We start from the raw sequence: 14,327 nt of genomic DNA on the forward strand, positions 1-14,327 counted from the left end.
CTGCCCCCTATGTAAATGGCAGACCCCCTTGTAGCCAATCAGTATACACTCAATAAATTATATTGGTGGATGAGCTCACCAAGCTGTCACAAATATTATTAAATAATCTGCAGTAGGCCTGTGTCGTGTCTGTGCATGTGCACAACACCATCCTTCGACTTCTGCCTGACAACACATGGGATCTTCATGAAAATTCACCACATGACCTCAGTGAGAAGTAGGGTAGCCTGTTAAAACGCTCTTAAGGTTACGGCAGTAGGCCTAACGAGTAGGCTATACTCTGGATCACTCGTAGAGCTCGAAGTCTTTTCACTAGCCTATAAGCCGCGATGGTTTCGTGAACCAGACGGCAAACACGTTTTGCAGGATTTTACGACCTATGCTTTCTCAGAATTGGGATCAGGATAGGCTACTATGCATCCTGATTGGAATTAAAATAGCCACATATTATCATATTCCATTTGTCATAAGAGCGTTTATTTCACTGAGTTAAAGCAAAATTGATTTTTGCCTTCAAAGACATTATAATAAAAGTATAACAGATTCTGTAGGCCTATGCATTTGTCAGAATACACAGTAAGAGCAGGCCTACTATAGCCCAAGACTTAAGTAGCCTAATTAGGATGCGAACGCAGAGTGCGAGTAGCCCTACACGGCTGATATGACGTTGGATAAATATGTACAACTATTTGATATAGCCTACATTCATTTAGATTTTCATTACTTAAATGAACACAGAAGCTTGGGCAAAAGTTACATGTTGGTTGGGGGGGGGGGGTAAATCTATTGATTATAATAAAATATTATCCACTGACAATGCAAAATATCTTTCCTATCTTAAAAGACTACTTCGCAACTCCACATATGCATCTACATGTACATACAAGGGGGAGGCTATTGTAGGCCTACCCACAATGCGCGAGAGGCTGTATAACCCGAGACCACTAGAACATCAGTGTTGGAGGAAGAAAGTAAGTCTGAAGACTAGACAGTCTGACACCCGCAACTGAACCCTGAACAAAATGGCGTTTTCCTCACCATCAAAACTTCCGAAAATGGAAGTAGCGGATAACGACCATCTCAGAGAGAGATTTCAAATTTTGACTGTAAGACTAAAAAGCTAACTGTTAACTATGTTAGCTTAGCCTATAGCTTAAACAGCACAAGCAGACCTACAGCATAGCCTAAACGGAAAGTGGACATAGCCTAGCCTACTGGAAAAACAATTTAGCCTAATTTATAATAAGAAAAATGTGCATTACTTTTTTAGAATTGCTCTGTAATGTTTCCTAATGACTAAAATATAACTTTAGCCTACTTCCACCATAGGAAAACAGACTAAACATCACTAATGACAACGTAACTTATCTTTGTCTACTATCTGTATATTCTTCACAGTACGAGTGTTGTGATGACACCATTCCTAGGAGCAGTCTTGCGCAAAAAGTTGTCAAGATCGCTACCAATTCAATTGACCTGATCAATAAGGCAGAGAGACAGAGGACAGCTGCAGTCCAGCGCGCTCAGTAATCCAGTACCTGGCCTGTAGACCCGTTCGCAATTTGGTGTTGGGGGAATTTATCACTTGAACTGAGTTAGTGGGTCCCTAGACATGAAAAATCACCGAGGTGCTCGTCCGCCATAGTGCCACGAAGTGCGCAATGGTCAAATCAAACATGGCCGCCATGGGCTATGATGAAAATTCAACTTTTTTGTTTCTGAATATATATACACATGTAATACCTCCATTTAGACTTATTTTAGTATCTGGAATTCATTTCTGATATTGTTATGACCATATTGGATGATTTATGACCTTAAAAGGTCATGGCCAAGGCCATTTTTCTATTCTGAAGACCTTGTCCAGGAATAAAAAACAGAGAGCAATAAGTCTAATTCTACTAAATCTGACATTTAGCATTCATTGCTAATATTGTTTTTAACATTAAGGATGATCTTTGACATTGAAATGTCAATGTCAACATAATTTTTCAATAAATGGATTAAGATTTCTTTCTTTATAGTTACTTTTTATTGTATTTTTCCACACAATTATTTGCTTTACAGACATGAAGAGAAGTAACGTAACAATTATAAACATCCCCTTTGAACTTTTATTTTAATTGGGAGTTAGTACAATGATATAAAATAAAACAACTGGGTGCAAATAAAATGCAATACAAGTGATACAAAATAACATCATACCAAATTAAGTAAAAGTGCACCATATAGTACTGATTTCTCTCAAAGTGTACTGTATGTGTGCAAGCATGTTAGTGGGATGGGTTTTTACAGGAAGATTTTTCCATTTTTCCATGGCAGAATACGGTGCATGAAACTCCGGCAGCACGACAGCCACATCGACGATTGTCACACTTGCCTGCACACTTACATACTGTGAGCAGACTTGGTGGTAAGGGCTTCTGACATTTTGATGGCAGGAGTGTGCCAAAGTGCTCCTTCCATCCATGTTCAGTTGGCTCTAGTCTTGCTTTGGGGTCCTTGGCTGTTGTAAACAAGTGGCATGCTGTATGACCCAGAAAAGCTCCTCGTTGGATGTGGCCTCTGATCCCACTACTTGTGGGAGGGAGAGCATCAAGTCCAGCCCTTCCACTGGTGTAGATTTCTACCCTGAAGTCATCAAATGTCTTAGCCGTTGTAGTTGTTTAGTCCCCACCTTGCTCATACAGTCATCTCCAGTCAGGATATGTGCTTTAATCACCAAGACGAGAGACTGCTTGATGGAGTGGAAGCATTCGCCGCCTCTCACCAGTGCCATACTGCTGCCAGATCTCCTTCATCCCGAGTTTTTGGAAGTATGCACCAGCAACCTGGCATCAGCCTCCTCAATCCAGTTCAAGAGATCTGGGATCTCTTCGCCACCAGCTGCCTTTGCTGGTAACACCTCATCATCAATGACAACAGAGCTGACAATGACAGTAGCATTGCCACTGGTTCGATTGCACACCATATCCCGAGCTAACAGTTGCAGATTCCGCTTGTTCTCCTCAGACGCCCAGAACTTGTCAAGTTGCTGAGGGATGGGTGTGTATCTGTTCATGCCAATGATGTCGATGCCTGTTGTTGAGTCTGTACGCCGCATGCGCTCCCCTTCCTTCAGGGACATCTCGATGTAGGAATCTAGTAAGATGGATGAACTCCGGCTCTTGGCAGAGGGATGATGTTGAGCTGATGATGGCATTGATGACAGCACCTAAAGTAGGGAATTGTGCTAGAGGCATCTGCCGCGTCTTCGACATGAAGTCTACCACAGGGCCGTAGTCACCATAGACATTGAGGGGGACGTGTCCCCCCCCAATATTTAAATATGACCAAAATGTCCCCCCCCCCCAATATTTGGACATAGAAAAATAAAGAAAGAATAAAGCGCTATACTAGGAAACCAACATGTATCTGAAATGTAATCAAACGTAAAATAACACACAAATTAGTGACCTATGGTTCCAGAGTAGCCTACAACCCTGAGTGGTTTGTCCTGGTGATTTTCCATTTTCGTTAGTGGCGTGCGCTATCAAAAGCTTCCATTTACTGAGGTAGGGCTGTCAACAATATCGCAAAAGCTACCGGTACAATTTTCACAAAACTTCTTGGAAAAGTGTAGCACAGGCTAAGGAAATCCCATACATGTTTGGACCCGATCAGACTGAAAGGGAACATTTTCCATATTGTAGCCTATTCTCGCAATGATAGCGAAAGTGAAACGTTTTATTTTAAATGATGAATTTGTGCAAGACTGTGTCATTTCTTTCACGTCTTTTAACATAAATAATGCATTCATATGCTAGTAGTAATGCCAGAATTACGGCATCTGTGTCCAGGGGTTCATAATCTCATAATCCATCCATGCCATGCCTATGTCCGTCAAAAGTTTGGAATAACCTAATTGACTGACCTAACTAACGACTTGTTTGTGATTTTTAATAATAGTTTGCATGGTAGGAAATGTATTGAAATTCTGTTTGGGGGTCCCTCAGACCCCACCACAGATTTGGTCCCCCCCAATGTTGACATCATGACTACGGCCTTGGAGTGGCATAAGTAGACTCAGGACTCCATTGGGTGAGATCAAGTTGAGGCTCAATCTCACTGACAAGTTTTGACTTGTTGACATGAGCTGGAAGGTCACCATCAAACAGGGGAGATGCTGAAAGCACATCATGAGAAAGTAACTGCCAGATACTCATGCCCCGCTCCTTAGCAATGTCCATACTCCTATGTGCCTCAGCCATGTCTTTGGATGAGACTAACTTCCTCTCCTTTATACTGATTAAGCGCTTTCAGACATACGTGTAAGACCGGAGGTTCTGCCGATGTTAAACGGTGGGGCCGTATATCTGAACGACATAACCGGTCATATGGAAGTCCGAATTCACCCGGTGTTTATACTACTCCCCCCCTAGTATTTCCTCCGGACATTATGTAAATGTGCTGTGTCTGAACGAGAAGTAGAACATGCGGTTAAAATCACACCTAGTGAGAGGGCGTGTTGGTGACGTTTCTTTCGTGCGTCCATGTGGTTAGATCTGACTTAAATGCCAGTGTTATGATGGAGTGGCATAGTGCTGTCCAGAAAATCTCCGACCTGGAAAGATGCAGACATCACGGAGCTACTGTCCATGAGGGCATACAACATTTTGATAGAACACATGAAGGGAGTGGCACGTTGTAGCCTACAACTGCATGGCAAGGCCAAACGAATTTAAAAGACTGAATCATCATAAGCAGAAGGCGCTGAAAAGGCAGTAGCCTACAGCGACGTCGTTGACGACAATAACAGGAGTATTTAATAAATTGTTAGCCAACACGGTTTTCTGTTCATTGATAGCCTTAGGCAGAATTAGGCTACAGAAAAGAATACAGGATTTTTTTTCTCTCCCGGCAGTAAAGACAGTAGATTCGTGTTTAAAATCTAAATGAAAACTAAAGGTAGGCTATAGGCTATGCATATGACCATCCAGAGGAGGCTGGTGATCTGTCAAGAATGATGAAGATCGTAAGATACAGATGGTTTTATTGTTGCTGTCATTATTACCACAAACACGAATTGACAACGAAACCATGGCGATCGTGGGTTATATCTTGCCTGCTTATTAGGCCATGCACAGCCCTGTCAGAACTCCGTGTAGCATGCATAGCCTACTGGCAGTTTTCATAGACCATCACCAACTAGTTCGCACTTTGGATATATTGTTGGATTGTGAAAAGCCCAATTTCGAATAACTACAGTACAACAGATGAGGTAGGATGCATCTTTTGCAATTAGAATTTCGTGTTGGTGAGACCTTTTGCCTATCAGTAGACATGTCATCTCAAGTTCCACGACAGCTTAGCTAGTGCCACCGAAATATGACACTGAAATCCTTTCACTATTGGAGTCGCTCAGATAGAAACAGCTGTAACGTGGTTAGGACACTTTTGCTGTGGAGTGGAGACGCCATAAGTTAGATGTGGTTTTGACAATCAGAAAAGCAATATACTGAAATAGTTTAATGATGTAAAGTCAAGTGGTCTGGTGTGTGTGCGCGCAGTTTTTATTGATGAGTCGGAGTGGCAAGGGCATTATAAAACGTCTCGCTCTTACTCATACACCGCGCTGAAATGGCGTAGCTGTCTAAATTCAAATCATATCATGCTAGGGGAGAAATAAACCATGAAAAAACTTAAAGGAGAATTCCGGTGTGATTTTGACCTAAAGTGTTTTGAAACATGACGCCGAGTGTGAACCTATGTCTCATAGCCCATCTCGGCTTGTCCCCTGCACTCCGAAATCTGGCGCTAGTTAGCCGATGCTACCAACAAGCCAGGCAATGCTGGTACCTCGGGCATCGGCCTAGCCATGCAAATAAATCACTGTTTTACACCATTTACAAGGCTCAACATATCTCCACACTTCATTGGTATACTTTCCAAGGCCCTGACATTTAAAACGAGACATTGAGAACTTTGAAAAAGCACTGGTAGTTTACTTACAAGACGATTTATACAGACAGTGTCTTCACGAAGTTTAGCGTTTGCAGCCATCTTGAATTTAGTCACGATAAGTCGAGCGACGAGCAGGAGCGAAACTACAGCTGATAAGTCACGTGAAAACTCGCCTTAGTTGTGGACTGGAGTTAGTGCAAACAGTTGGCAACTAGGCTATTGCAAGGATGTCAGATGATGAAGCTACGGAGTTTTATGAAGACTTTGAAGACGAGGAGGAAACATTTGAGTTTGATGGTCGTCCTTATTTATTTGAGCCTGAATATACGGAGGAAGAGCTGCGTGAGCGCAGTGAAAGGAGAGAGATTGAGAGACAGCGTGCGGAGCAAGCAGCTGTAAGCACAGCCACAACACAGCCTCGTATCACGGGGAAATGGTGGTGTTCCTGCCGATGCTGTGAGATAATGCCTACCGATATGGAGTGTTTTTGTTGCAAAGAGTGGGACCTTTTGCACCATCGCACTCAAGACTAGGGTTACCAACTTTCTGATATGAAAATAAGGAACGGGGGGGGGGGGGGTGAATACACTTCAGTACACCGGCATCTACTTCAGTTAGTGGGGGGGGGGGGGGTATTGAAATTATGTATGTATTATTGTACTAAATAGTGCATCATTTTACAAAATTGTGAGCCATTATTTACTAAAATGCGTACTGTACATAATATACTACATTCTATACACAATCTAGTAAAATGAGATCATAATTGAGTAAAACAAGTGCACAATTTGGTCAAATGAGCGCACATTCTCATAATATATTTAAAAAAAAAATCTTGCAATGACGCCTCCAGGGCTCCATATTGAATTAATGTAACCTACTAGCCTACTCATTTTATATCTGGTGCAAAACAAGAATAATTTCGATGCTAAAACACTTGATAAAAAATAACTGTTTGTAGCCTATTTTACTCAAACCAAACAACTCTGAAAACTGAACTGGCAGATATATGCTGTCATAGAAAAAAATACATTTTGAACATCACAAGCAGCTGTAGAAGCTCTGAATTTGGTGAAGCCTTATTTTATTTCTGGCTTTTTTCTGTCTCTGCAGCAAGTAGGCTAGCCTATTTGTTTATCTTGCACAGATGCACTGTAAAACTCTGAGCAAGACATGTCATCTCATGCTACTAGGCTATCAGCGTAATATACGTGACTCACAGTGGCTCAAACGAAAAGTGCATTCTCTGTTGGGATAGTGATGACAGACAAACTGAGAGGGATAAAGGACAGCAGCAAAGTTTCCCTTTATCTCATACAAATCGTGAATTTTTCATTCAGTCTAACTTATAATACTGGTCATGGATTTGCACGAGTTGATTCTCAATAATACGGAACAAAATGCGTTCCGTATCAGTTCAATACGGAACACATCTTTTTCCTTGCAAATACGGGACGATTCCGTATTTTACGGAACGGTTGGCAACCCTACTCAAGACGCACGCTGCGTGACATTAGCGCAAGGCTTTTCTTCCCTTCTGGACTTGTGGGTATTGGAAGATTTTTCCATGTCCCAAAATTAAACTGGACACGAAGACCCACGCCGGAGGGGCAAGATGGACATTTATCTACTGAGTAAGTACTCTGCACACTTGGGTTTTATTGCTTTTGATCAATCCAATAGTTACTGTATTTGTAGTTTGAATTGGCAGCTAAGTTACTTGATTATGATAATGATATGATATAACAATGATAATGACCGAAGTGTCACCTTTTTTTGCCTCTCCCTCCCCCCTCCCCTCCCAGACAGTGCAGACTTGTGGCTTACCGGGTTTTCCTTGAGTGGGTGCTTCAAGGAGAGAAACTGGGACGAGGGGAAAGACAAGTTCTGCCAAGCTGTGTGGTTACAGCAATAAGAAAAAAATACCCCTCTACCAGTGGAGTATACCATGGAATCCAGGAGGCAGAAGACGCTTCCAGGATCATCTAGTTACCAATTACTAAAATGTGTTACTTTGTTGATATTATTTGTATTGCAATGTGAGGGGGTAATATTGTTCATACTCATTTGAAATAACAAAAATATAAAATCAACACATTTTCTTGGTTTTCATTCCAAACTACAATATTTATTTACAGACAAACAACAAAGATGTAGACCACACATAGAACATGAAATAAACACAAAAGGAAAAACAAACTATGTACATTATAAATAAAAAATACAAAGAAAACGATACTCTAAAAGAACAAAAGAAATGTCACTACAAGTCAGAGTTGCTTGAACCGCGACAGCCTTTGGGCCACCAACTCAGACGGGTCTGGCCTCGGCACTGGTGCAATATTTTGCAGCAACCTACTTGGGCGAGGAGGAGGACGGGGCCAAGGTTCCAGGCTTTTCTCCTCCCTCAACTTCAAGACGTCCTCCATCAGGTCTTTTCTAAAGTCCTGAGAGGTGGGCTCATACACTGGCTTAGCCACCCACTGCTGTGTCGTCTTTATGTACATGTACTTGTACTGTGGTTTTCCTATCCCACAGACAAAATAAGTCGTTGATTATGTAGGCTACTATAACACTGTTTAGCTATGTGTGTCATGGTAAAATAAGTCCGAAATCAAGTTAGTTATTCTACTAATTACTGTACTGTTCAGAACACACAAAATTTGGACGCAAAGCCGTTTCCTTACCCTCAAGTGTTGTTTTTTGTTCCCTTCCAATATTGATATTGTGATCTATGATGGACAATTCTGTGCGGGCTCTCTATGGAGTAAAACTTGTGTCACCTTAAACCGAATTTGAATATGAATTTGAATATGAATTTGAGCAATTGTATTGGAAAAACGAATTTGAATAGTATATATTGAAACTGAATTCATTAGATTGGAACTGAATCTCAGTCAACTTGAAATTGAATATAATATTTTGAAATTGAACTCATTTGCTCTGATACATAAATTATCCTGACTGAAAATTTCGCTCTTGGAACTTTCACATTCAGTTCTCACAATTCAGTTTCAAAACGTGAAATTCAATTTCAGTCTACCGAGACAAAAACAGCTGGTAGCTAAGGAAGAGCAATCGAGTGCAGAGCTATTGTGATCGCGTGACTAGTGCCGAGCGCGAAGCAAAGAGCACCCTCTTAGCGAGCTGTCTCCTGAACCTCCTTACAGTGCAGAGAAAGAAGAGATGGAAGCGACTGGCACATCAGAAAACGTCCAAGTAAGTTGATATCATATGTCATGTCTGTTAACGTTACTTTGTATATAATGTACATTATATGCTAGCACTGGCTGGCTAGCCAGCATAGTTTCATCGACTAAGTTAAAGTTTTTTCCATAGTTCAGAACCAGTTAGGCTACTATATAACGTTACTCTTTGATGGAACAATATGATTGGTCATTGTCATATCATTAAGCCTTTTAGGCCTGTAAGAACACGTTACAATCTCTGGTTAAACTGTATCATTCATGGAAAACTGGATATGTCCCCCTAGTTAAGCTTTTTTCATCATTGTGTTGTCTGTTAGCTAATGCTACGTGGGGCAATTTCTTCGTGCCGTGATGCTGCCAGGCAACTGGATTGCGATAACTTTGTTAGCAAATGGTAGCTAGCTAGCTTCTAAGAGTTTCAAACTGAATATGTTCTATATCGATAATATGATCAAGACTCAAGAGACCCTAGTTCTACAGGCTGATTTATGCTTCTTCATCGATTCCATGCAGATTTTGTAAAAGTTATTGGGAAATAGACACAGTATATTACAATAACCTAATTATTATACTTTAACTGTGTGTAGATTGCAAATAATGTGTTGTATGACGATATAAATGTCCTTGGTTCTTAATTAACTCATTGTATTGACCAAGTCGTGTGTGTGCAGAGGTGTAATGATATGTATTATGATGTATACGATGCAAAGTATGAATGTGTGTGTGAGAAACAACTGATTGTCTCTTAGGTGCATAGACTTGTCTCTGTATCCTGATTGCCTGATGCTTATGAGACCTCTTTGCGCAGAGATGAATAAACAATTAACGAGAAAGACTCACAGTAGACCTTTAAGCTAAACACTGATTGTTTGTTGGTTTTATTTTCATAGGTTGACAGGCCTCAATGAACAGTAGACAGTGAGATAGACTGAGGACAATGGACCTTTGGACTGGCACCGATCAGACATGGACACCGAAGCTTGATTTCTCTTAATAAATATCTTTGCAAGATGCAACACATATTGTAAAACACTTTACACACTAATAAACACGTCCACTGTTGTTTTCTCTGGAATTGATTTGTTTGCAATTGGTGGTGATGGATTTCCAAATGGATTTCCAAATGTATGGGCAATCTAAATTTTAGTTTATGTGTGTAATCAGCTGATATTAGATATGATGCAATTGCAAAATCATGTAGGTTTATCCTTTGCAACATAAGGAAGATCTTATCTGACACAGGATTCCACACAACTTCTTGTTCAGGCCATGGTCATCTCCAAGCTGGACTATTGTAATTTACTATTAGCTGGTCTACCTGCTTGTGTAGTAAGATTGTTACAGCTGATTCAGAATGCTGCCGCACGCCTGGTCTTTAATCAGCCAAAGAGGACATATGTAACTCCTCTCCTAGTTACTCTCCATTGGCTCCCTATAGTAGGCAGAATTAAATTTAAATCTCTCACTTTGGCCTATAGGACACTGACCGGATCTGCTCCTTGTTATTTTAATTCAATGATCAAGACGTACATCCCCAACTGCCCACTGCGGTCTTCTGAAGAGCGTCTGTTGTGTCGACCAGACATAAGTCAAATTCAAGACTTTTCCTCAGTGGTTCCATGTTGGTGGAATGAGTTGCCCAGTGCTCTCTGTTCCTGTGATAGTTGTGGGTCTTTTAACAGGGGTATAAAGACGTATCTGTTCAACATGCACTTAGTTCATTAACACTTATGGTTTGTATAGTATTGCTTTATTTTCATTAGGCTGTTGATTAATTTGACATTGTTGTTTATTATTGATATTCTCCATAATGTAGTCTTACCATGCTATTGTTATTTTTATTATATTATTGACTGAATGTACATTATTGTTTATTATTATTTCCCTTTTTTTCTCATTGTTTATGTCATAAGGCTATTGATTGAATTGACATGGTTGTTTATTATTGCTATTCTCTTTATTATAGTCTGACCAACATCTTAATTTGTTCCCTGTTAAATTTTAAGTATTATATTGTTTTGTATTTATGTTGCTTTGGACAAAAGCGTAACCATAACCATATGTAATTGGAAGCAAATAAAGGTAGCCTACACATCATAGTATTACCAGAGTGGCTTGTAAGAAAACGGTAATGATTTGTCCTTTTTTGGTCATTCAAACATGTAGATTTTTATTCACATAATTACTAGGTTGTTGCCTTTTCTATCCAGTAGGTGGCAGTCCAGGATAAGAAATAGAGCAGTAGTTGAGTAGGAAAAACGAAAACGAGAGAAAGTTATGCCCGTGACATTTTAAAGAATGACAGGCTAGAAGTTTGCAATTTAGTACTGCAATTGGTAGACAGTACATTGATGTTTGATGGCTAGCTGAGTAGTTCTGTATGGACTGACAGGCTGGAAGTTTGAAATGTAATACTGCAAAAAATGTTTTAGCCTATTTAAAATTTAAATGTTTTAGCCTATTTAAAATTAAAATGTTTTATCCTATTTAAAATTAAAATGTTTTAGCCTATTTAAAATTACAAAAACGGTAGGTAGCCTAAGACCGTACATCGATGTTTGATGGCTAGCTGGGTAGTTCTGTACTTCAAGGATTGACAGGCTAGACGTTTTAGATGTAATACTGCAAAAAATGTTTTATTTGTTTAAAATGACAAAAACGGTAGGTAATTAGGCCTCATAGATATAGGCCTAGGCTACATCGGTGTTTGATGGCTGGGTAGCCTAGGCTAGTTCTGTATTTCAAGGATTGACAAGCTAAGTTTGAAATAATACTGCAACAAATGTTTTATTTGTTTAAAATTACATAAACGGTAGGTGAGACAGTAGGCCTACAATCGGAATGTGTTTTATGAATCGTGCAGATCTAATAACCGTGCAAACCAAGTGCCCACACTATGCTCTTTGCTTCGCACTCGGCACTAGTCACGCGATCACAATAGCTCTGCACTCGATTGCTCTTCCTTAGCTACCAGCTGTTTTTGTCTCGGTAGACTGAAATTGAATTTCACGTTTTGAAACTGAATTGTGAGAACTGAATGTGAAAGTTCCAAGAGCGAAATTTTCAGTCAGGATAATTTATGTATCAGAGCAAATGAGTTCAATTTCAAAATATTATATTCAATTTCAAGTTGACTGAGATTCAGACAATCTAATGAATTCAGTTTCAACATATACTATTCAAATTCGTTTTTCCAATACAATTGTTCAAATTCAGCAATTCAAATGCAAATACAACATATTCAAATTCGGTTTAAGGTGGCACAAGTTTTACTCCATAGCTCTCATTGAGTCGTATGTAAAGTGAAGTCGCTTTGGTGCGTACTTCAGGGTGACGTTGTGAAAGACTTCAAGAGATCCTGCAAAATATGTCCAATTGAAATATATCAATCAATATCAGTCATGTAAAGTGATAATTGCTGGTGTTGAAAAGTTAAGATTTATCAGGAATGCTGACAGTCTTATGCTGTCTGAGGTTACAAATGACAACAGTGTGACTAGATAATAAACAGCTGTTCGCTTCCTCTTTTTAATAACAAAGATAATGCAATTCTAAGAAACTAATTTCAATGACTGTGAAGGCATACCAGTGTGCTTGAACAGAGCCATCTGTCTCAGGTCACGCAGGAGGGTTTTATCCTCAACCAACTCTTTGAGAGCACGGAAAGCTGGGGAGTCATGTTCCAGCCACCTTTTTTTCTCCTGATCCTCCTCTGAGAGAGGTGGGTGAGCACATTGGTACTCCCGCCCATTCTCTTCCCATCTGTGGATGCCACGAATATGGTGAAGAACAGATGTCCACCGTCGCACACACTCCTGAAAAACGACATAAAATACAACCCTTAGAAGTTCATGTGTCAACACTGTCTTGGGTTATACATTTTTTAACTAAAATATTTTTTTTTCCTAATGTGAGTCATAAAATAATGATTCATAATTTCATGGTTACCTGTTCATCACCATGGCTGGAACTGCATGCCCAGTATAAGTGATTGCTGATAGACCTCAGCCATGGTCGAAGCTCTCTGTAATTTTTTTAATTAGAGACAGACACCAGTTTCTTCTTGAGACCTATGGAGAGTTCAAAAACAATATGAGCTTCTATTTCACCAGCAACAACCAGTCACACACGTGTGGATATCTAGTAAATATGATGCATACTCTTGTTCACATGCCAAGGGTCATATTCGTGACGAATGTTGCCATAGCTTTCCCTCATTAGTTTTCTTATTGATGGCGATCTGTCGGTCGCCATCACCCCAATGTCCAGCCTGAGATCGAGGAGGTGATTTAGGCCTCTCTGAAAGCCCATTGCCTCCATTGCCACGGAACTCGATGCTTCTGTAACCTAATAACATAGTAAAAATACCAGTTTGTTATTTCACATGTGCATGTACATAGTCCCAACTTATTGCCTTGACAGCAACTGTACGCTTATTTCACATAACAACAACAGGCATCTATGCTTGTTTACCTGTACAAGTTCAAAATGAAGAATTTCTTTTGTTGCATCATCTTGAAAAGAATAGGTGCTGTACTTGCAGCTGTAGCCTTTTGGAAAAACAAACATGTCTGTGATTTTGAAAAAAAAAAAGGAATTGTGTATATTTGAAAGTCAACCAAAATCTGACGAATAACAATGCTTACCAGGGCTATCACACCTCGCATCACCACACATTTCCAGTTTTTGCCCCGAAGCAGAAAGTTGATAAATCCTCTCCAGAATTTTTTGTTGTTGTCCCTTGTATGCATGATTTATTACAGGGATGAGGTATTTGGATTGAACGGCGTAAAACTGAGTCTTGCCTGGTAGCTGCAGGTTGATTAGTTCTGCCCATTCTTTGATGTCCGAGTAGGTGGCTCCGGTAAAAAATGTTGCAGCACATGCCAAGAGGTTGTTGCGGGCCATATTCCTTTGGTCAGTGCATGATGCCCATTCCCCGGTGTGTCCCTTCAAACACGTCCAGTGTATTCTGATCTGGCTGTCACGTGTGGCTACTCGTTTTTCCTCAATGGCCACACCACACTGAGTGCATGTTCTAAAAAGCTCCATCAACTTGGCCTCATCAACTAGCCACTTTCTTCCTGCCCATCCATTTGTGCTGCCAGAGCTGGAGACAGAGCCAGAGCTTGGGCTGGATGAGGTGGTGTCACTCAGGGGCACAAAACTGGTGTC

The sequence above is a fragment of the Alosa pseudoharengus genome, unplaced genomic scaffold, assembly GCF_046254945.1.
Source record: "Alosa pseudoharengus isolate Yale_2024_CS ecotype anadromous, Long Island Sound unplaced genomic scaffold, YU_APseudo_1.1 YU_APseudo_1.1_scf_2, whole genome shotgun sequence".
Taxonomy (NCBI): Eukaryota; Metazoa; Chordata; class Actinopteri; order Clupeiformes; family Clupeidae; genus Alosa; species Alosa pseudoharengus.